We start from the raw sequence: 25,361 nt of genomic DNA, 5'->3' as shown, positions 1-25,361 counted from the left end.
AAAATCTTCAAAATTGCAGAAATATAAATTAGAACTTTTGATGGATTTAATTATTTTCATAACAAATTCTTAAATATGTTTTAATTGAGTATATTAATATTGCAGTAGAAATGAAATATAATTCAGTGCTTATAATTGTTAGATGTCCATTGTTACCATGAACAGAGATTGTTGAAACTCCAGTTCCAGCTCTGATCATTTCTTCTTCCCCTTCTTAAGCACATAATAAGTTGAAAGTGTTTTATTTCAAAAGGATTCTTTCTGAAATCTTAACTTGGATGTGCCTACTTATCATTGACTTGTAGATCCCAGGCAAGCAGTTGGGTATTTGAGTCTAGGGTTGAATGCAGGAGGTATAAAAATCCAGGGTATATAAATTCAGTGGAATGGTGAAGACTTAAGTCTGGTAGGATTGCAGAGTCCATGAGACATATGGAGTTGGAGAAATCTTCTGGAAGGAGATGTGAAGGACTGAAATGGCCATATAAAAGAAGAAAATAGTATTATGAGAGTGTAAAAGGGAGACTGAATGTGAAAAATGTGAAAACAAGAAGAATGGGATTTATGTCCAGGAGGGAAAGAAAAGATTTGTATAAAATTAAATATATTTGCTTTTGAAATAATGAGGGAACTTTTCTCTGATAGCTTTATTAACTCAATAAATCACAAAGTAAGTCATAATTCAATTTCTATTTTCTTCTAAAAATATTAATTTGCAAAAAATTTCATTAATACCTCAGAATCTTATGACATTTAAAATCTAAGTAGTGTTTTCATTTATTAGACAGAAATTAGGTTACTTTCAGGGACATTTTGAGAAACATCATAGAATTAAAGTCAAATAAATCAGGGTTCAAATCTAAATTCTGATATTTACCTATAAATTATATGCATTCTATGAAGCTCAGTTTTTAACTCTAAAATAGTAGGTAGGATATATGGATTAGATAAAAAAAAAACACTTAGAAAGATGCTAGGCACATAATAGGAGCACACATAAATGATACCTATTAATAGTAATACTGTTATAAAAATATTTCGGGTAATTATGGTTTCTTTGAGATATATGTAGAAAAACATTCTACTCAGGACATGCTCTACTTATGGAAGATCTCAGCAGTGCAAGAGAGCACTCTGAACTATGCAAAAAATTAAAAGCCACTAAAAGTGTCATATCCACTCATATTTCGTTGACCAGTCCATGTCAAAAGGCCCTATCTAATACCAATGTTTTGGGGAAAATGCTCTACACACAGTGGGGAAATGTTACAGAGTTACAGGGTGAGTTTTTCATAATTACAGGAAATGAAGGAAGAATTAAAAAGAGTGATTCAATTTAAGTACATCAATTTAGACTTTCCGTAAGTGCTGTATCATAAAATACATACTAGATAATTTTAAGAAAATTATTATTCCAGTTGCAAAAGGGAAGACTGACAAGGCTTGGGATTTGGACTTGTGAATATGGGACTCAAGTTTGACCTAACATAAACTCTTTGAACTCTATAGTCTTAAGTCTATAGTCACCATTGAATTGGGAATAATGATATTGCCTGAACTGTAGTTGGTTTCTTTTTACTTTTTGACCTGCATCCTGTGCCCTGAGCAATTTAAAATATTTTAAATAATTTATTTTTTACTTTTCACATACTTTAAAGTAATTACCTCAGAGAAGAAATACAACTAAAAGACATTTGTTCCTAGTCTCTAGACCTAAAACATTTATTTGATTTCTGCTTTTGAAAGAAGTGTTATTTAAGCAGTATATTTTGTGTAAAATATGCTTTTCTGGAAATGTCAGTGGTCACAGACTTACATTTAAGTATAAAAAAAGATGGCCATAGATGTAATTTGATAAGGACAACTTTTCTCAGCCACAATATCACCTTCATTTTTCCTTAGCAGTTTGCTGAAAATCTCACATTTTCCATTTTTTATGTTAGTATATTCAAAAGCATCCGTAAAAGGAGATATTTAATAGATGAAACAACATATTGGGTTATTATTAATTGCTGACATTTTAGTACTTATTACTTCATTAAATTATCTCTTTATAAGAATTCAAGGGAGAAGTAGGATGGGCCTAATTTGAGAGAGTGAATGAGAGAACCAGAGGGGCTGTGGCAAATGGGTTACTGATTGGAGAATCCAAGCTTTTAGGAAAGATGTCCAGGAAACTTGAACTTCCAAAGACAATATGAGGTCAGTACAGAATATTTAAATGAAAACAGGAAGAGAGAGGAGGCTAATTCTTCACTTCACAAATATTTAACTTATTCTAGAAGATAAATTATATTAAACATTCTAAGTTAACACATGACATTTGAGGCCTTGCTTGTCTGACTCTGGCCTATTCCACTTACCAAATCTCTTGGTCCTCTCCCTTTTCCTAACTTTGTCTAGACAGGTTTGTTTTTATTCTGTTCTTTGCTGTTCCAAACTCTTTATAGTCATTGCTTCAGACATGTTGGTATCTCTACCACTCTTCATCTGGGTCACTCCTACTCATTCTTTAAGCTTCAACCACAGTGTCTCTAAAAAAAGAACATCTCAGGCACACAATCTAAATTTGTTTCCCCATGGTTCTCTCTGAGTGAACTTTTTGCTTTTCTTTTAAAGTATTTTATATATATTTATTTGTTTCATTATGTCTAAGATTTGTCTATTCTATTAACCTGTAATCTGTGTTTGCTGAGTTCACCTTTGCAAAGTTAGGCCTGAGCTGATTAAGTAAGAACTTAATCAACATTTTTTGAGTCAGTGAATAAATGAATATCTTTAGTGGGACACCCTATGTAAAAACATTTAATAGGAATTGGAAACACATAACTCCAATATTTTTACTCCACCCCTGTGATAAAGTTGAGAAAATTCTGAGCGATAGGACATATGGGCAAAAGGCACCTGACTCTGGCAAAGCCAGATTTTTGTCTCATGTTTATCTCTGGTTATACAATTGATGAATCAAGAAGAGAGGCAAGAAGGGTGACTAGAGGGAGCCAATATATGCTGCTTCTCCAGGGAACAACCAGGATATCTATCATAATTCCATATTTTGAATAGATCATCAGAAGGAGAAAGAAAACAACAGAGAGGCAACAGGAGACCTTGAGGGTGAAGCTAGAAGACAGACTGTCTGCATGAGTTTTTTCTGAGTGCTTTGAGTGGCCCTCAACTGGGACCCAGGGAAGGGGTAAGCAGGAGACCTTCAGGGTCTCAAATCACCTAACCAAATGAGTGAAAATATTAAAAATAAGCAAAGGATTCTCCATTAACAGGACAAAAAAATCATTTTTAAATATGCAACCTTAAAAAGTAAACATCACAGAGAGGTTGTTAGATAACAGATAATTCTGTTATGTGTTTGTTGGCAAAGAAACACAGGGATGGAGAAAAGAGATGAAGTGAGAAGAAGGTGAAAGGCTTACTAAACCCATCACTTGATAAAAAAGCCAACTGCATATTGATCCAATACATGACACAAGCCTGTGTGATTAGCCACATGCCATGCTCCTGGAAGGTTGTGTATGTAATGCCCAGCTCTCACGTACAGACCGGATGGAGGTGACATAAAGATTCTTAAATGAGAAAGTGTCAAGAAGAATTTCCTTAAATTATATCAGAGTAAATGGAAAAACTGAACAGAGTTGCTGATATTAGGTGTGTAAATAATAAAGGGAAATGCAAGGCAAATTTGAAAACACATTAAATGGAAAATATGTATGTATGTATGTTTGTGCACATGTGCACAAAGTTAGGGACAAATAAGAAGAAAATCTTGAAAAACCTCTAAAGTAGTAGAGACAGAAAAGTGTTGTGTTATTGAATAAGCATCAAACCAGAATGTGATGTGTATCACAGGCAATCTGCTAAGAGATTGCAAAGGCAGAAAGGAACGTGACCCCTTTAGCCAGGGGAAACAAGTGACTGCAGGCATGTTTTTAAGATAAGCAATAACTAGCACTTAGGTAAAAGGACTTGAGGGCACCATTTGGCACTCATATTTTATTCTAACTTTAGTTTGCAATTGGGTTTCCATCTGTGTTATCTTACAGGCTTTGTACAGAAGACAAAAAAAGTTGTCATATATTTATGGCAGAAGGTAGTTTTGGAACTTGGAACAATGCGCCCACTGAAGTTAGGGTCCTATTCTCCCACAAAAACTGGGTAATAGGGGTACTATCTCTTGATGTTTACATTTAAAAGAGATCCCTGCCTGGTTGTTGAGAAAGACATTCTTGGGTCATAAAGCTGACAGAAAGCCTATCTAGGTTTCAACAGGATATATATACACATTTCAAAGAGAGGAGAAAGTACTTGGAATTACATGTTTTCTAAAGTAAATGCTCCAAGTAAAAAGAAAGGAGAGAAATTTCTTATTTTCAACAGGGGAAATTGAGCCTTTTATTTTAAATTTTTATTGTCTTCATAGCACTTATGTGTACATACCAAAGAGAGAGAATTCAGCCTGAAATAAAACAATCTATTGGACACTTTCTAGTATATCTAAAAAATAATCTTAACATAATTCAGGATATAGATATGGGCAGGTCACTGAAGAGATTAAGTTCCTCACATTCCCATGATAGATTAATGGATTCAGACTAAATTTAAAAATAAAGACATGCATAAACCTATATGTAGTTATGGAAATAACTAAATATATATACCTAATTGCATTTACCTATGGGAAATGGCGAGGAGGGATAAAGATATCCATACCTTGAATTTGTACAGTGCTCTGAAATGCACAAATCACTTTCTTACATATGACCTTTTTTCATTGCTGATATGAGACTCCTTTTAGAATTTAGACAGTGGTATTCCATTTCATTTTCCTCCATCATTTTAGTAGAAGTGGAAGTTATCAAAATATCATTGAAGAGGAGAGACTCATTGCTAGTGAAAAGCTATTACTTAAGTTTTTACTAGTATTAGCAATTCACTGTTAAGGTGTGACTATCAGAAAATAAAGTGATATGAAAGAACCTGTTTTTAAGGAAGTCTTAGTCATTGATACGATAGCTATGTAATGGTATTGTAGTATAGTGAAGGGTTTTCTATAATTTTCTTTTTCAAGTTGTAGAGCTCTCTTCATCCTCAAGTTTTATTTACTTTTATCTGGAAAGCACTGGAAGTTGCCTTGGTCCTTGCCACTTATGGGTTTTATAATCTTGAGCAAGTCTCATAAAATCCCTTTCTCTCTGTGTCTTCTTGCTTCTGCAGCACTTTATCACATGCTATGAAAATTAGCTAATGTACTTGGGATTATAGAAAGGGAGTAAAGAAGGAAAGGACAGCAGGGGCCAGGAGAAACACTAAGAAACAGAGAGACAGAGACAGAAAAGCAGAGTGAAACCTAGAGAGAGAGATATGGAGACAAAGAGAAAAATAAAAAAATATTGAGATTCTTGGAAAAGGCTTTTTTATTTCCTCCTGATTGCTGCCTAAATACCTCATGAGCGCCTGATTTGGATTAAATTGTGTCCTCCTAAAATTGCTATGTTGAAGTCCAATGTGACTGTCTTTATAGATAGGTCCTATAAATAATTAAGTAATTAAGGTTAAACAAGGACATAAAGATGGTGCCCTGATATGATAGGACTATTGTCCTTCTAAAAAAACCAGAGGACTCCTGTTTTCTCTCTTACCATGCCATGTAAGAACACAGCAAGAAGGCCACCATCTGCAAGCTAGGAAGAGAACCCTCACCAGAAACCAAATCAGCTTCCAGAGTTGTAAAAGAGTGTCTTTCAGCATGTAAGCCTCCCACTCTATGATATTTTGTTATGAGAGTCTAAGTAGACTAGCACAGGGTCCCGCTGGATACTAGGTCTCATGGGGGACACTCAATAGAACAAAAGGTTTAGGCTCTGTTTGTACTTGAAAAATGTAAGGAAAACCATAGATACCTTGTCATACATTATGATAACTTTTACATGCTTCTATTTATATTTAAATTATATAATCAAATTAACTGTGATAAAAATAAACTATTATATTTGGAAATAAAAAAGGAAACATTTTTAAAGGACAAAATAATGACTGGGTTATACATCTATGTAATAGTTCAATTTGCTACATTTATTATATTTTTATTTAGACCATCTCAAAAAGATTTCAATTGTTTGTGATCATATACAATGAGTTAATATTAGTTAATTTTTATATGTGTGTGTGTTTTGTGTATATATGTGTGTGTGTGTGTTAAATGTTCCATTAACATTTTTTTACTATTTATTTGAGGTAAGATCCTATTACTTCATACAATAGATGTTTGGGATTATCAGTTTGGAATAGACAACATTGCTTTATTCATATATACTTATTTCTGTCATATTTACCACAGCCACATTGTCACAATGTTTTGCAGTTATACTTGGATTGAATTATTTTCTATCTTCTCTTAACATTCAGTGAGTTTACACTGAAAAAAAAAAAACTTCTATTTTTAAGGTTTGTTCTTCCTTTTCTGGTTTTCTCACATAGACTTATGCCAATTTGGTTCCTACCCTATATAATAAAACAGTTATACTGGAAAGCTATTTTTGCCTTTTTAGGACTATAACTTTCTAAGTGAAAAAGCATAGCAGTAGCTTATAAAGCAATTTTCTATGGCCACCAGAGAGTTGTTTTTTTAAATCTGCAATGGTCCCTTGGACCCTAAAATTATGTATCTGTTTTGGAGGAATAAGCTAGAAAATATAGACCAATAACCAATTTCTTTATTGTGTACAATCTTTTGAATGAATTATTGGTCAATTAGTGAATTTTATTTATAGTAGGATTATAGATCAGCCTAGTAATGCCTTATAATCAGGGAATAGCAGAAGAATTATAACATATGGTTCACCAAATTTCTATCATTTTGTCACTTCCTGAGGAATCTGGGGAGCACACTCAGCAGCAGGAGCCTTTGCATCCAACCTTGGCATTCTGAGGCTATTAACCAGGGGTACGACTGCCGTTCACTGTGGTTCCATAGGCTGAAACTCTTCACTGAAATCATTGCATTAGTGAGGATGCTTTTGGGTCTATATGTCTGAAAACTAACTCGAACTCATTTAAGCAAAATCAGGAATATATTTTAAGAACTGAATTCTCTGATGGATTGGTGGAGAAAGCACAAAAATTCTGAGTAGCACTGTACACAGGAAACGTCTGGGGTCTTCTGGTTTTCAGTTCTGAGGTGTTAATGAAAGATTTTTTTTTTTTTTTTTTAGATGTTCTGCTCAAAGGAGCTTACTGGTGGGAGAATAGGGCAAGAGCCATCTTTTTTGCAAAACCAGCATTGCAGGGATGCTCCAGCAACTCATAACCTTTTCTGAGGAATTTCTGCCTACCAGGGTGAATATAGGTCATCCCAATGATGACAATATATTCCTCTCTCTTAGGATGCCCACTGATCTACACAGGGTCCAACTCCTAGTAAGAGTTGAATAGTGGAGCAGCTTGTTCCTGTATACCATTAAAAGGCCTTTAGAGTTGAAAGGTACTCTTACCAGTAAACTGCTTGTTGGTCCAAAGGTCCAGCACCTTGCCTGGAGCCCCAGAATGATTTGACGGAAACTAAACTATGTTTCTGCTCAACTCCATGCTGAAATTAGAGGTCTGAGGACAAAACAAGGTGCATATAAATGCTAAACAAGCACTGGCCTTGAGATAGGTGATATTGAAACAATTGCTGCCCATCCAACATGAGACTCCCTCTATCGTGAGCTGTAACTACAACATTAATTGAACAGGACACTGATTTCAGTAACTTTCTCCAAAGGGACGGCCAACCATGGACTGCTGTGCACTTAAGTGCATTCGTGCCCCTGCTTCACCTGTTGAGGCATAGGGCCTAATTGTAATACATTTAAACACAAATTTCTACCCCAAAGTGAATATGGGTCCTATGTAACATGTAGGAATAAAGCTCTCCTTTTCTATATTTATAGATCTCATGATTTTTCATTTGATAGTTGACTTCCTCTGCAAAAATCTAAGTGTTGGAGAAAATCAGAAAGGGAATTTTCAAGTCATTTGTTATACAACCTAGCTGTTCAAGTTAGTATACTATCATTTTAATATTCACAATAAAGGTGCTTTTTTAACCTTTAAAAATCAAGAATATAATGACTCACATAACTCGGAAGTACAGAGGTTAACCTGGCTTAATGTGTGACAGAGTTAAGAAACCAAATAATGTAATCGTATCCCTATTTCCCCAAATCCCTCTTGACTGCTTTCCTCTGTGTAGAGAGAGAGAGTTTCTTACATATGGCTAGGGAAAATGGTTATCCACCAGTTTAAACATACATGACTCTTATAGCTCATGGGCTAAGACGGTGAGATTCTTTGATTTTTTTCTTTTTGAATCTCACAACCTTCTCAACTTACGTACAGTAGTGGTAGGGAGCTGGGCAAGGTTCCATGCTAGACATGCTATCTGGAAGAGGTGGAGCTGCAAAGAGGTGATTTCCAGAGTAAAAAATAGGTTAACTTCCTTAGATTGCAGGCAAAGCATCGCTACAAAAGTATGCCTGTAGATGCTTGTTTTAGCCACTCTGAAATTTGTTATTAAATATAAATGACTATATATGTGTGAAGTCTTCATTTAATAGCACATTTTTCTTGAAACCAAAAAGAAAGTTATGGGAGTGTTTTTGCTTAAAACTGGAATGACTGAAGAGTTGCCAGTGTACTAATGAAGCTGAAAAGAAAGCAATTAAAAATTCAAATGTCTGAAAAATGGCATCCATTAAACCTGCATTATACTGCTATTAGCTAAGGGACCCTATTATGTCATACAATAGATGTTTGAGAGTATCAGTTCAGAAAAGATAAAATTGCCTCATTTATATATGTTTATTTTTTCATATTTACCATAGCTATGTTTCTTTAATTTTCATAAATCATATTAGTCACAAGCTGTACAGTTTTGTTGCAGAGTACTAAACATAGTTTCTATAAAGAAATGTAGATACAAACATTCAAAAATTAATAGCTTTTTATTGACAATAATACATAGCATTACATCTATAATATTTGCCTTCTTTTAATACTTTAATGTGGTCACTGCTCTGACTTCCCTTAGATTGGTTGAAATATAATTGAAAGGATGGCATGGAAGTGTTAAAAGACAGCATTAGGTATTAATACTTATCTTTCAACTAAAATATTATCATTAAATTTTCATTACAAAATAACGATACCTTATGAAAGCTTTATGCACACTATAATGAGACTTCTACCTATGAAGCCACATGGTATCAGAATTCAAGTTCCAAAAACAAAAGCAAAAAGGTTGTGATTAATTCTTTAGCACATGGAAAAATATAAACTCTGATTATAAAACCAGAAGTTGTAAGAACATGTTGATATACAACATTGAGATATATTGCTATTGTATTTATATCTACTTTAAAGAAAGGACACATTTAAAGGTCAACTATCCAATTTAGATTTTCACTTTTTTTCCACTTTCTTGATCATCTTATATCCCCTGAACTCTGATTTTTCCTGGATCAGCATATTTCCCTTTAGATTTTACTAACTATGCTCCATAATTATTTCTATACTGGCAGCAGGTGATGTCCAATGTTGCCATTGCTCACTGTTCATAACCATTTAAGGAAGTCTTTAAAAGGAAAATGCCTGGCCATTGTTAGAGAATTTATTTTATCTTGCTAATTCCACTCTACTGGCTTTTACAACTATAACACAATTACTACAATTGGCCTGAAGGCAGTTCCTTGTAGAAATTAAAGGCATTGGCTTTGAAGCCATGCAGATTTGGATATTTACCAGTGGTTTGATATTGAGTAAATGACATTGCTGGTATTTAATTTTTCATATGTAAATGAGTTTAATGTTGGTACAATTATAACATCACAGAAGTGTAAAAACGCAACAATTAGTATCTTTACATTAATAGCAATTGTAGCATTTTCCTTCTGCATATTAGGAATGTCCAATTTTAGAGGTACCAGTAGGAACTGTATAATATGTATATACAAGAATCTTCAGCCTATACAACAGGAGGCCTGAGTAATGCTGAATACCTGGGCCACATCTCCTAAAAAGCTAACGGATATCAAAACACAAAGATGGAGTCTAAATAGTAATAATAAAATCACTGTATATGGAAGAGGTTATGGACAGATCAGTGGAACAGAGTATAGAATCCAGACAGAGAACTCAGTACATAAAGAAATTTAGTAGGGAATAGAGGTGGCATTTCAAGTCAACAAGAACAAAGTGTACTTTTTAATAATAAATATTGTTGGGGTAACTGGATAATTATTTGTAAAATGTTACTTCACATTGTATCTTAGGACAATTTCCACATGGGTCAGAGATCAAATATCTAAATTTAAACTATGCAATTTTTCGAACAAAATTGGTTCAATTCTTGTATAATCTTGGAGTAGAAAAAATTTTAAATCATGATTCAAATTCCAGAAGCAATACAAATAATGATTTTTATTACAAAATTTAAAGTTTTTTGTGGAAAAAATATAAGCAAAATCAAAAGACAAAAATATGGGAAAATAATTGCTATCTATATGACAGGCTAAAGACTAATATCACAAACTCATGAAAATCTCCTTAAAATCAGTTTTTATTTTTTAAAAAAGCCTAAGCTTCTGATACAAGAATGGTAAATAATTTTAAAAAAGGTCACAAATAAAGAAATACCAAGGGCCCTTTAACATGTGAAAACAATGCTCAGATTTACCCTTGATAAGAGATAATCTAATTAAAACAACACTGAATGTGATTTCTCACCTCTCAAATTTATGAAAATGAGAAAGTTTGATGACAAACTTACAAGGGAAGAGATCCTTTATTTGTACTTATATAGAAGGGATTTGGCAAAATCTTATTTCATCATTTCTAAGCAAGCATTTGTTGCACATCTCTGGCATCAGATTGTATTTTGCAAATGATGGCATCTTTCTGCTGAATAAGAGGTTAGTTATGTTCTCACTACTGTTTCCTGTACATGTCAACCTATTGATAGGTTTGTTTTTCATCATCTAAAAGAAGCCAATAACTGAGGCAGGGTCAGAGTAGTAGGAAAAAATAAATTGAGTAAAGGAGGAAAAAATGTAAAATATGATGCAAAGGTAAAATCAAATATGAAATGGATTTGAAACTGGCTCAAAAAGGGAGAAAAATAATAAAATAAAATGACATACAGCCACAGGCTGGAAAAGAGGAGTTAATGGCTTATGTTATTACAATTGCTCTATTATTAGAAGTATTGTTAGGAGGAATATAAAAAAATTCTAGCAAACAACAATGGAACTTATTATTTAAAGATAAATACTGAGAAAATATACAATCTTATTAAAAGAAATTGTAGAAACCACAAAACTCACAATATGTCATCAAAATAAAAAATGTTTTATTATTCAATAAGCAATTAAGAATTTAATAATCTCAGAAATACTAGTTTTGATTTGAAGTAAAAGAAATACTGCATATATACTAGATGTTATATATTTTCATAAAGTGAAGCTATTAATAAACGTTGACTACAAATTAGTATGCAACTGATAATTTTAGGATAATTGGATAGCATACACGTATAACACATTCCATCTCTATATTTTACCTTGTATAAAAAACAATACCCAAAAGGAGCATATATTTAAATGCAAATAAATCATGTCATAATTTAGTTTTTTTATGTTGGATTAGCAAAAGACTTCCTAATTATGTCACTTAGCCTGTAAGAAATATTAATATAAGAAAATGGAAAGAAATTGTTAGCAGCTGGCCTGGAATCCAGTCTCTTCCAGGAGATTCCCCCAGAAATGAAAAAGGGAAAGTGAGCCAGACAAATCTTGAAAATTTGCTAATGAAAGACTTCCTAGCAAATAAACTAATGGTGTTTTTATGATACAGTCCTTATCTATAGTATGCTTTTAGCAGTATGTAATGGTCTGTCTAGCATACTTTTGGCAAACAAACTTAGAGTCCCTATATTTATGGATAATGAAAAGTCCCATGTTATTTATACTATCAGAATACTAATCTGTAAAGGTCAGTACTCAAAATGAAATGTGTTTATCATCCTAATTGCACAATATTGTCAACCAGGAGCAATGTCAATGTCCAGGAACATTGAGCATTAGAGATTCAAATAAAATGCTAAAGAAGAAAGCCTCAGGATATGTCCAGGGTTGCAGAGAAGCACAGTAAAAAACTACACTCAAGGCCGGGCGCTGTGGCTCACGCCTGTAATCCTAGCTCTTGGGAGGCCGAGGCGGGCGGATTGCTCAAGGTCAGGAGTTCAAAACCAGCTTGAGCAAGAGCGAGACCCCGTCTCTACTATAAATAGAAAGAAATTAATTGGCCAACTGATATATATATATATAAAATTAGCCGGGCATGGTGGCACATGCCTGTAGTCCCAGCTACCTGGGAGGCTGAGGCAGAAGGATCACTCGAGCCCGGGAGTTTGAGGTTGCTGTGAGCTAGGCTGACGCCACGGCACTCACTCTAGCCTGGGCAACAAAGTGAGACTCTGTCTCAAAAAAAAAAAAAAAAAAAAAAACTACACTCAAGTAAAATAAATAGAAGCACTTTAGTTTTGAATATCCTGGGACTATTTTCTTTATGTGATGGTAGATGTTTTTAATACACTGTAGTAGCTTTTCATCACGAATCCAATCAAGAAAATAACATATACTAGGCACAAGTGATCCAAAATGCGTGATGGTTCAAACATGGCGAGGATGGTTCCTGTAATTCTAACAGATAAGCTTTATGTGTATAAACTGTATCTTAAAAGATGCTTACCATCAACCCACTGTTAATCAATGTGTACCTTGTAGGGTGTGTGTGTGTTTCACAAGCACTACCTCTAGGTAAAACATCATACCTGCTAATTTCATCTGCATCTTCCATAAGGATTCTGGGTTTTGTTTGTTTGTCATGTTCTTAGTAATATGAACCTTTTTAGAAGAAGATTTATGCCATATTAGTCTACCTCCAAACCTAAATCCAAGACTGTGGTGGCTTTTCTGCAGGAAAGGTAGATTCAGCCAGGTGAAGATAGTGGCAATGAACTCTTGTGGAAACCTGGATGGCATGAGCTGTGTCAGACCCTATCATTGTTTTTGGAGGCGGTGTTTTGTTTTGTTTTGTTTTATTTTATTTTTGTTTTTGTAAAAGAAAGGACTGCATCAAGTACTGAACTTTAATAAAATTCGCCTATGACAGTGTGCTCATTTATGCCCAAGTGATTAAACCAGCCCCACACAAAAATTCTATCATATTTCAAATGTTCACTTCCTGCTGAGCTGACTCTTGAATTGCAGAGTGAATCTTTATAATAGAATCACTAACAAATGAATAGATTGTGATTAAAAATGAACATGGCCCTAAGCATAAAACATAAGTAGAAATTTCTTACTCTGTTCCAGCTATACTGGCCTTCTTTCATGTCTTTAGGTATCCTTTCTTTTTTTCTTATCTTATGGCCTTTGCCACTCTTCTACCTCTTACTGGAATAAAGCAGGATTGTTTAATGACTGATTATAGAGATGTACTGGGTTTTCCTGGTAAGAAAGTGTCATGAAAAGAAGACACTCCCTCTCTCAAGTGATTATGTAATATCTGAACTCAGTTTCCCACAGGACTGGGGTCCCAGGGTGCTGGGCAGATAGCATTTCTCAGCAGTCAACAATACAGCTGCACCTAAGCTCAGACTGGTTGGTGTTCCAGCAGGCTATTTCTCCTTCAGTCGTAAACCCCATAACATGGAAGCACAGTGAAGGAGCAAGGCCCTTCCGATAAATCCCAGCCCCAAGACCCTCTACATATCATCTGACATTCTCAAAGTTTCGGGGACCATGGGTGACCATGTACCACCAGATCCTTTGACTTGCTCAGTACCAGGTGGTAGCACTCATGATTTCCCCAAGATCATTGCATGACACACTGCCTGGAAATATTCCTGCTCACATCTTGTTAATTCACTCTCACTGTTCAGATCACAGCTCCAATGCTTCTTTTTCAGAAATGGCTTTCCTCGTCCCCTTAGCTCATCTCCTGTGCTATTTATACACTCTCATAACTCCCTACAATTGTTGTTGCTGTGTTTGTGTGGCACTCATAATACCCTGAACATAGGTATTTATGTAAGTTACATGATCAATATTGACATTTCTCATAGGATGTAATATGTTTGAGAGCCAGGATAGGATCTGTTTTGTTCACTATTGCATACCTAGAAGCCTAGCAAATATTAAGTGTCAAATATTAAGTGTCAGGGGAAAGTAGAGAAGAGTGTTTGGGGAATATATATCAAGAACTTGTCAAAATCACTGCTCTACTAGGCAAAATTTATCTCCATGTAATGTGCTTTGAAACACATTGTTTTAGTTTTAGTAATAACGTTGGTAGATACAGTCATAATCAACCAACAAAAATTTCTGTGAGAAACTTTTGAATTGACTTTGTTTAATTACTCAGACATCTCTAAAGTTTTCATACACAATACATAAAATGAGAATTCAACTGATGTTTCTATTTTTAAGTTTGGCTGGTTTAAGACTTCCTATTGTAAAACTTTCATTTTTTTGGGTATCAGTGAATACATCCTATAGAAAGTGAATAGTTGTGCTACTTATGGATACTGTGTTTTCTGAGATATTCTAGTGCATGAGTGTATGCAAAGAAAGCTCAGCAGTCTGTTTACAGTGGACTACCAAGTAGGTCATATTTATTTTATCATAATGAAGTAGGCTTTCCTAGTTCTGCCATACAAATTAGCTAATTTTAATATTTACAGTTCAACTAATATATTGTGGAAGGATTATGGCATGCATTTCTGCATATAAATGAGAATAGCAATTAAGAAATAAACACAAGTGATACAGTGACTCATGCCCATAGTAATATTTAGAACAAAGAAAGCAGAAACCATAAAAACAGAAAACATGTACCAGACATGATTTCCCTTCTAAAAAAATCATCTTCCCTATATATTTTCACATGGTTTACTGTAACATTTGGCACACAAGGGAACACAGAATAAACCCATTCAAGGTGTCAGAAGACGGGCTCACCAAAGAGGAAGCAAATAGGAAAATGGTAGAAAAGTCCTGCATAACTACAGATTGTGTTGAAAAGAATGCAAAAGAGTGAAAGCTGCTATCACAGAGTCATTAAGAGATAACTTAGCTAAATTTGAAAAAGGCAGTACATCTTTATTGTGGATGCTGTTTATGCTACTCACTTCCCCCATTAGGACTGAAGATTTTATCCCTGAGATGCTTGAAAGGATTTTTACTGAAAGTTCTCAGTTTTCAACTCTTCTGAGAGCTGGATTCAGCTGAAGTGGGCCACCTCACCCAAGTTCAAAGCCCTTTTCAGAGACAGCCTGCATCTGATAACTTTTTGATATAGGAGCCTAAAGGCCCAGGTCCCAAACCCAAATCCCAACAACTCTGAAGGGTCACTGTAACTTCAGATGTCACTGCAGAGTTGACAGAGAACTTGCTGGGACTGCATTGCTGCCCAGCTTCACCCTTGGTACAATCCTACATCTTTCTTTTTCTTTCCATGGGTGTTGCTTCCTAAGGCACATTCTAATAAACTTGCTCTGTGGAAAGCTCTGTGTCGGTCTGCTTCCCTGGAAAAACAACCTTGACATTCTTCAACCCCATAACTGCACTGTGAATGTACCATGTAACTAAAGTACTAGTCCCTTCTTGTCTTGCCCATTTTCCCTTTGACAACATACCCATGTTATTCATTATTGGTTCTTTTTTTTTTTCTATTTTTTTCCTGAGGCAGGGTCTTGTTCTGTTGCCCAGGCTAGAGTGCAGTGGTGTCAGATAGCTCACTGCAACCTCAAACTCTTGGACTCAAGTGATCCTCCTGCCTCAGGCTCCCTAGTAGCAGGGATTAAGGTGCGTGCTATCACGTCCACCTCATTTTTCTATTTTTTGTAAAGACCTGGTCTCCTTCTTGCTCAAGTTTGTCTCAGAATCCTGGCCTCAAGCAATCCTCCTGCCTTAGCCTCCCAAAGTGCTAGGATTACAGGTGAGAGCCACTGCACCCAGCCTGATTCTTTTTTTAAACTGTTGCTTTATGGTTATCATGAGAAAAATCACGTGAAAGTTTTATTACTTTTCTTCTTTGAGTAATATCTGCTATAAAAACTATGAGGCAGATATTACAAGAAAGGAAAGGGACACTACATTGGAATTTCATGCATTCGAGAAATCTAGTAGAGAAGTGATTTTATTTGGATGGAAGAGGCTTTCTTGCTGTCCTTTGTATTGCTTTAATTTGGGTGACATTTTATTCCACCTTACTGTAAAAGTAAATCCTGTTAAAATGCATGCTATCAACCTCTTATGACAGAATAATTTCCAAATATATCCCTCATTATCATTCTTTCTTCTATTCTGCTTTTAATTACATAAGTCTTGTTACTTTACCCCGGATGCTTTTCTCATTCTCATTTGTAGTACTGGAAAACAAGAAAAAGAATCATATGGGGGATATTTAGTCAGGATCTATGACACTAGACAATTATCTTTATAGAGATAGTTTTTTCTTATATGATCAAATAGACACCTTTAAATAATATTCCCCCTACACCTGTTTGAACTCTCATCATACAATGTTATTCTTTTATTTTAGCCTTAGTGAATTTTACATAAAGAATAGTTATCCACCAGCTCACTTTTTCCACCTTTACTAAGGAAAACATACATGTTTGGTGAATAAAACAGAGAATAGCCCTGAGCACTCCTGAATATGCAAGCAGTGCTTCTCCTATGAAAATGACTACAACTTTATGATCTTCTCCCTCACACAAGAAACACCCCTGGTATCCACATGCAGACTGGATAATCTTGAACTTATGTGTGATTTCAGTTGAGTCCTCAGGGAGCTTCTCGCCTAGAAGCTTTATGCCTTTCCATTTCTTGCATGTGATTTCTTAATGTACTGCAGTCAAGTGAAAGCATTTGTCAAATGTTACCCACATTAAAATGCAAACAAAATTGAGCACAAAACTATGGTCTCTGGTGGATATTTTTTAATTTTTAAAGTGCATACAGATCTGTTAAATTCACATGAGACAAATTTCTGAATGCAAGACCTTTGAGCATATTCTGTTTTGCATGCATGCATAATCTTTCAGATGAATCAAGCTGACACTTTGCAAATACATTAATAACTAATGCTAGGTAAACAAATTACTTAGTTGTGCATCTATTACTCCATAGTTTTCAAGGATTTGTAAATTTTGGCAAAACAAATGTGTTTTAATTGCTCTGGACATCACTTTTAGATGCTAGAAATTCTAAGATTATAAAAAAAAAAAAGACACTGTACTCAAAGATGGAGTTGCATAAAACTGAGAATCAGAACTCAAAAATTAGAACAACTCTGACAACTCTGGGTTCTAGAAAGGAGTTGGTTTCTCTGTTACTGTAGCTTGCTCTTTCTCCAGGTTTGACCTGAGACACGATGAGATGAGATGTAAGCCAAAGACAGATTAGATAGCAGAAGAGTTAGTGCAATTCTTCAGTAAAGGACATCTTTTGTTGCCTTAGTTTTCCTCTTCCATTTAAAGTAGAAGGACAATTTGGGATGAATTGTTCCCAATGCCAGTGCCCCCAATAGATGTTGCCTTTTTTGAGGAAAAAAAATATTAATCATTGTTTTGATTATATACTGAGGAAAGGCTGCTTTGGAGACAATGACAAAGATTGAGCATATATGTCTGAGAAGAAATTCTGATAACAGGTGAAGTTTGTCAATATTTTTCTAAGAAATCTACATATTGGAGAACTTCCTTCAACTTATTCAGAAATTGCCTTTGTGGAGGTATGCAGTAGTTATCATGTGATTTATTTTTCTTTTCAAATATATCTAATCTGAACAGGTGGTAGAAATTGTCTCTGTTGAAAAGATTTCTATTTAAAAAATGAGATCAAACGAGCAAGGTAACTGCTGCATCAATCAAAACCTATTGTTTACCCTTTATAATTTTCTCATAGGCTGTAAGAAGAAAATAACTACAAGGTAGATAGATACTTCTGAAGACCTTAGATGCCTTCTAACATTTGCTTCTACTGTTTACAATGTATTAATATAACATTGTAAAGATGAAATTATATAAAATATAATTATCAAATAAAATTACTGTGACATAGCTTTAGTAGTGGGTTGCATCAATTCTGTAATTTATGCCCAATTCTAGAACTTCTTCTGCCCTTAACCAATAAGGTATAATTTCTACTTTTACATTCACTGTGTAGGAGCACACTGGGTCCCTACATTTCTAATTTTTTATTCATTATCCTAGAGCCATACTATAATTTGACCTGTAATTATTAACATAGAAGTCATCTTAGATTTTTCTATCCTTATAAACTTAGACTGAAATTGTGAGAAATACTGTAATCACATTCTCTTGATGGCTGCCCACTTAAAGGAAAGTTTTCCATAGAAGGTGATAGAAAATAGAAGATTATTTTAGCAGTATCAATGCTATCTTGATTGTATAAAATAAATTAGTTGCCATGCATTAGGGATCAGAGATAAGAGCCATGTGTAGTAAATCTTATAGATGATGCTGAAATAAGTAAGATGACAGAAAGACGAGTCTATTCATTATAGTCCTGCAGAGAACCAAGAAGCTCTATTTTTCATGGGATAATATGAAAATTATTCCAAGAGATATTTATGCACATGATTTTCTCACACGTATGACATAATATACAATGATGAAATTATTTATATAACATAAACTGCTATTCTGTGAGATTTTTAAAATTTGCAACCTAATAGAAATATTAAATATTAATTTTCTAAAACATTCTTCATGAGCATGCAATTAATAATTTTCCTTCAAAGTTATTATCTTCTTCTGATCTAAAATATTTCTCTCCTCTGGCTTTTTTCTCATAGAATTCATATTATTTCTATTCTTCTTATATATACAAATTGAAATATATATATTAAAACCCAGGTGTGTACTTATGGTTTGGTGCTGTTTCATTCTTACTTGCAGATGTACAGCTATCTTTTTAGCCAGTTGTGTGCACAACCTTCAGCTTGATTGCTCACATAACTGCCAGAATAGAAAATCATCTTTGATTATTTTTCCAAATTATTATCCCAAGTAAGACAGGTATTAATGCGGAGCTTGTTATTCCCAAAGAGTTTTTCCATACTCAGATTTTGACAATATTAAAATTCCTCATATTAAATCACTATTTGTTACCAGGTAATTTCTACCCATTTAACCTATTTGAAGCCATCTCGGTAGTTCTGGTTAACTGAAGCAAGATTATTTTGTATCCCCCTCAGTCCTTCACTCCCGGTTCACTGATAAGCTGTAATCTCCTGAATGTCCTACTGGAAGCATTTCTTTCCTGTCACTTCATCTACAATAATGTACTTGTAGTGTCACACCTACTAGGACACAGGGTTTACCTCTGGCTCCATTTCATTCTATTATGTTTCAGCCATTGCATCGTCCGAATGATGCAGAAACTTCCTTCACAATAGTTCCTTTGTTTCTACATGGAACATTTTCATCTATCATTATTTCTTCCAAACTTTATACAGTTGGCCCTTGAACAACACGGGGCTTTTGGATGCCACCCCTTTGCATGGTTGAAAATCCATGCACAACTTCTGACTTCTAAAATACTTAGCTACTAATAGCCTACTGTTGACTGGAAGCCTTACGAATAGCATAACACATATTTTGTATGTTGTGTGTATTATATATGGTATTCTTACAATAAAGTAAGTTAGAGAGAAGAAAATTTTATCAAGAAAGCCATACAGAAGAGAAAATATATATTCATTAAGTGGGAGTGGATCATCATAAGGGTCTTTGTCATCTTCAAATTGAGTAGGCTAAGGAAGAGGAGGAAGAGGAGGGGTTGGTCTTGCTGTCTCAGGGGTGGCAGAAGTGGAGGAGATGAATAGGGAGGTGGGAGAGCCAGGCACACGGGGTGGGTGCAACTTTTATTGAAAACAAATACAAGTATAAGTGGACCTCACAGTCCAAACCATGTCGCTCTAGGATCAACTGTACATCCTTGTGTTTTACATATTTCTCTTAGAAAAAAAATATTGCATTATTTTTTATAGTTGTATTATTTAAAGTTTTCACATGGCGATTACTATATTTTCCTATAGAAATGAATCTATATAAATCCTTGCACATTATATGCTTCATGTTTTTATGTCCATGTGTCTTACTTTCTTTTTTTGTATCATTTCTTTTAATTTTTGGTTATAAAAATTTAATTTAAACATTTTGTTTTCCTCCTTTGTACTGTTTTTAAAGTGACACAACATGTTTTTATTCTTCACTTATTACCCTAAAAATTATAAAATGAGTATTTGATTTGTTAAACTCTAAATTTAACTAATATGTTTATTTTCTCCTTCAATCCCTTTGTGATTTACATTTATTATTGCCATACCTTTTAATTCAGTTTTTCAAATTTTATTTCTACATATGTTTTTCAATAATTAGTACTTAATTATATTTACTATTAGTTTACTACTGACTTTGCCCTTTAGTCTTTCTTGATCTTTAAAATCTTCCAGTTGGTATAAAATAACAGCCTTTAATAATCTTGTAAAATTTATATTTTGTTTCTGAATATAATAAAAAAATTATATTTTATTTGATTTATATTCTTGAAATATATCTTTGCCAGGAATTAATTTATTGGCTGGTTGTTATTTGTTTCATCACAAAAGAAAATATCATTTCTCCGTCTTCTGGCTTCCGTTGTTGCTGTTGGGAAGTCAGCTCTCAGTCCTGTTGCTTTTCGAAAGTAATCTATTTTGAAAGTAATCTATTTTGGATGTTTCTAAGATTATTATTTTTGTCTTTTGTGGTTTGAGGTTTTAGTATAATTTGTCTGGGTATGAATTTCTTTATATTTATTTTGCTTGGGATTTTTATCATTTATATATTTATTTTTTATTCTGGAAAATAGAATTTGATTGAAGTCTTTCTCCAGTTCTGAAAAATTCTCAGCTAAGAGCTTTTCTGGTATGACTTTTTCTCAGTCTCTCTCTCATCTCCTTCTGGAACTTTGATAAGACAAATGTTTGTTGTATTTTATATTTGCATCTCTTACATTTCCCTCATATTTTGTATTTTTTATCTTTCTGTCTTATATTCTAATTATTTTTCCACCAATTCTCTGTTCAACTGTATCTAGTATAATATAACAATATTCATTCATATGCTTGAAATGGATAATTGTAGGTTTAATGAAGGCACTGTTTCAAAGATGCAATGAGAGTTAAGAAAAACCAATAAAAGATGGTAACAATCCCAGCATACTCCTGGTTCAGCAGTGGCAGGAAGCATTTACCACCCCTAGGCCTTAAGGAGTGAGTGAAGTGAGTGACAAAATCCAGCAAGACCCGTAACTATAGGAGGGGCTGCCATGGCCCAGCATAAAAGGAGCCAGGGGACTAAATGCCCAACCTCCATCTTTTCCCCTGATCTGATCTCTTAATGATCTTCCAGTGATTTCCAAATGACCAGACCCCACTGAATGACATGGAGCAATGAAGCCTGGAACATAAAGCAGGGTGGAGATGGAGGAGAGGAAATTTGAAGGTGCTGAAGGAGAATAGCTCACTCAAGTGTACACTTTAATAAAGTAGTAGCACTAAGAGTAAATCAAGCATGCATTCATCCCTCACTATTCATGGAGGATTGGTTCCAGAACCTCCCGTGGATACCAAACTCAGTGGCTGCTAGAGTTTCTTGTATAAAATGATGTAGTATTTACATATAACCTATGCACATCCTCTGTTTACTTTAAATCATATTTAGGTTACTTATAATATACAATACAATGTAAATGCTATCCAGATAGTTGTTATACTATATTGGTTATTTTGGTACCATTTTTATGGTTGTATTGTTATTTTTATTTACTTATTTTTAAATGTTTTCAATCTGCAATTGGCTTAATCCTCAGGTGTGGAGGACCAACTGTACTATTTCTTAAGCATTATGTTTTCAAAAAATGTCATATGCAAGCCCATTACATTGCAAAAGGAGAAATAACACCATAAGATGTGATTTTCTAAAAGTGATCTAAAAATGTTTCCAGAGTTCATGTAAAAACAAACACCAACAACAAAATTTCTCCTGACCATGTACTCTGAAGTGACTTCAAGCATCTTTTCATTTTCTTTTGTGGGTCTATAAGCTTGATTTCTTACAAAACTGTAGGGTATATTATCATCAGAGATATATTGAGGGGGAATGTGTAGCAGTAAATGTTCCTAAATAAAAAGCTTTTTGTGACTTACATATTTAATTTGTTTTCTACTAGAAATATTTAGTGTTATATTTCATATCATGAATGATAGGACTATTATTCACATATATTAAATCATATAGCTCTGTTATAGAAGTACGACTAAAGAGGATCAAATTGGGCTCATTGACACATCTTGTTAAAAAGCATATGTGAAATAATAGGCACAATTTTCCACCCTATGGAGCTGGAAATCACAGAGTAAGGAAGGTGCATGAGAGATGATGCAGGGATATTAGAATCTAGATTTCTCTTGAGAACAATAGAGTAACAATAGTGCCTTCTTTATTCGTCAATCGAAATAGTGCTAGCTTCTAAAATTCTGTCATTAAATTTTTAATTTAACTCATTCTGTTTTTCCTTTAAAGTAGAGGGAAAAAATTAAAAATAAAGAAGAAAACAAAAATACATATCAAGTACTACTATGTTAGGCTTGCTTTGTATTTAATTCAACTTAGCACAACTTTAAATCCCTTGACCCTCATAATGTAAATGATCTAAATGCTTTCTGATTTAATGCTTATGATTCTGAATCTCATCCTCTAAATTCTCAATTCCCTTTGAAACCTAAGGAAATGATGTGATTTTAATGCATATCATGGCTTAGTATAAGGAATCTTTACAATAACATTATAATGTTATTTATTCACATTTATGCTAGGAACTCTCAATTTGTTTTTCTTATTGTTCGTAGAGATATAGGGTTTATTTGTTCATACAAATACCCTGGTCACCTGTGGATCTTGATTTACAGATACCCTAAGGTACTAGTTCCTTCAGACTTTCTCAGCCAGGTTTTGCAACAGTGCTTGGAATTCCTGCCACTAATGTCATTGGGAACATGGAAAATACCTCTTAAAATATTAAACAGAAGCATATTAATATTATCATATTACAATTGTCCATGTAGCTCTGAAAAAAACCTGAAATCATGGAATATAGGACAAAGAAATGTGAATGGGGGTAACTTATAGGGACAGTTTTGATTACAGCCTACTACTTTGGATTAATGTGCCTAAACTAGACCCCAGAAAGAGGGGCAGGTCTGGTGTCTGGTGAGAGTCAGCCTCCTGGCTTTAGATAGCTGAAGATAGCTGCCATTTTGCTGTGTGTGTGAGAGAGAGACTTCCTTGTAGAAGGTCACTAATCCCAACATAAGGGCTCAAATTCTGTAACCTAATTACCTCCTTAAGGCCCATTTCTAAATACCATCACATGGGGGATTCGGGTTTCAATATATGAATTTCAGTGGACATAAACATTTGATCATAGAACTTGATTATTTAGATACTATATTAACTTATTTTATATAATCTGTCCTAAAAATGTTCAAGGATAATATAGTATAGCTTTAGAAAGTTACTTGCTTTTGATTCACTCTTCTTATGTGTTATTTAAAATTATCACCTAATTTCCTGATCAGAGGAGGAATGAAGAAAAACCAATTTTGTCATCAGTTACCTTGACCTTGTGCAGAAAGAGATTTATTTTTCTGTACTTGTTTCTCCATTAATGTGGAAAGACAGAGTATTCTTTGTGTAAGCTAATTAGTCTAGTACAACATTTTTAAAAAATCAGTTAGCAATACTAATTTTCTATACAATCTACTCACATTAGAATATAGTGTTAGAGATATTTTGTGGCAAGTGCATTCATGCACATCCTCTGTTAATTATGCTCAGTGATGTTGAATCCAGTGACATTTGAATCCATTCTCTACTGATCTAAAAAGGAAAAATCAATTTTCCCAAATCAATCTTAATGCAATTCAGTATAAATTAAAATTATATAAGGTAAACTATTTAGGCACCCATTATAATGTCTCATGCTTTAGAATTAGGTGTATATAAGAAAAAAGGCCATATTTCATTAATTTTTTTACATTTTTAATGATATATAATGATCATTATATATGGGGCACAATGGGGCACATATGATATTCTGAAGGTCAAATCAGGGTAATTGGGATATCCATCACCTGAAACAATTATCATTTCTTTGTGCTGAGGACATTCCAAATCTCTTTTAGTTATTTTGAAATATATACTAAGTTACTGTTAACCTACTGCGCTGTTGAACACAAGGACTTATTTCTTCTGTCTAACTGTATTTTTGTACCTAATAACCAACTTCTCTTCATCCTCCCCTCCCTCCCACCCTTCCCATTCTCTCTTAAATACCATCATACTTTCTACCTCCATGAGATCAGCCATTTTTTAGCCCCCACATATAAGTGAGAACATGTAATATATGTCTTTATGTGTCTGAGTTATTTTATTTTATATAATGGCCTCCAGTTCCATCCATGCTGCTGTAAATGACAGAATTTCTTTCTTTTTTATGGCTGAATAGTAATCCATTGTGCATATATGCCATGTGATAGACACTTAGGATAATTTCTTATCTTGGCTATGGTGTTTTGTGCTGCAATAAAGATGGAAGTGCAGGTATCTCTTTGATATACTGATTTCCTTTTGTTTGGATACGTACCCAGAAGTGGATTGCTGCATCATATGGTAGCTCTATTTTTAATTTTTCAAGGAGCCATCATACTATTTTCCATAGTGGCTGGACTAATTTACATTCCCACCAATAGTGTATAAGATTTACCCCTTTTCCACATTTTCATCAGATTTGTTATTTGTCGTCTTTTTTGATAACAGCCATTCTAACTTTAGTGAGATGATATCTTGTGGTTTTGATTTGTGTTTTCCTGATGATTAACAATGTTGAGTCTTTTTTCATATACCTGTTGACCATTTGTATGTCTTCTTTTGAGAAATGCCTATTCAGATAATTTGCCCCCTTTTCTAAATTGGATTAGTTGGGGGTTTTGCTTGTTTTGCATTGTTTTTCTGTTGAGTTGGTTGAGTTCATATATATTCTGGTTATTAATCTGTTGTTGAGTGGATAGTTTACAAATATTTTCTCTCATTCTATAGATTGTGTCTTCACTCTGTTGACTGTTTCCTTTGCTATGCAGAAGCTTTGTAGCTTGCTACAATCCTATTTTTCTAT

This window comes from Microcebus murinus, chromosome 11 (assembly GCF_040939455.1).
Source record: "Microcebus murinus isolate Inina chromosome 11, M.murinus_Inina_mat1.0, whole genome shotgun sequence".
Taxonomy (NCBI): domain Eukaryota; kingdom Metazoa; phylum Chordata; class Mammalia; order Primates; family Cheirogaleidae; genus Microcebus; species Microcebus murinus.
This window is presented reverse-complemented; position numbering follows the sequence as displayed.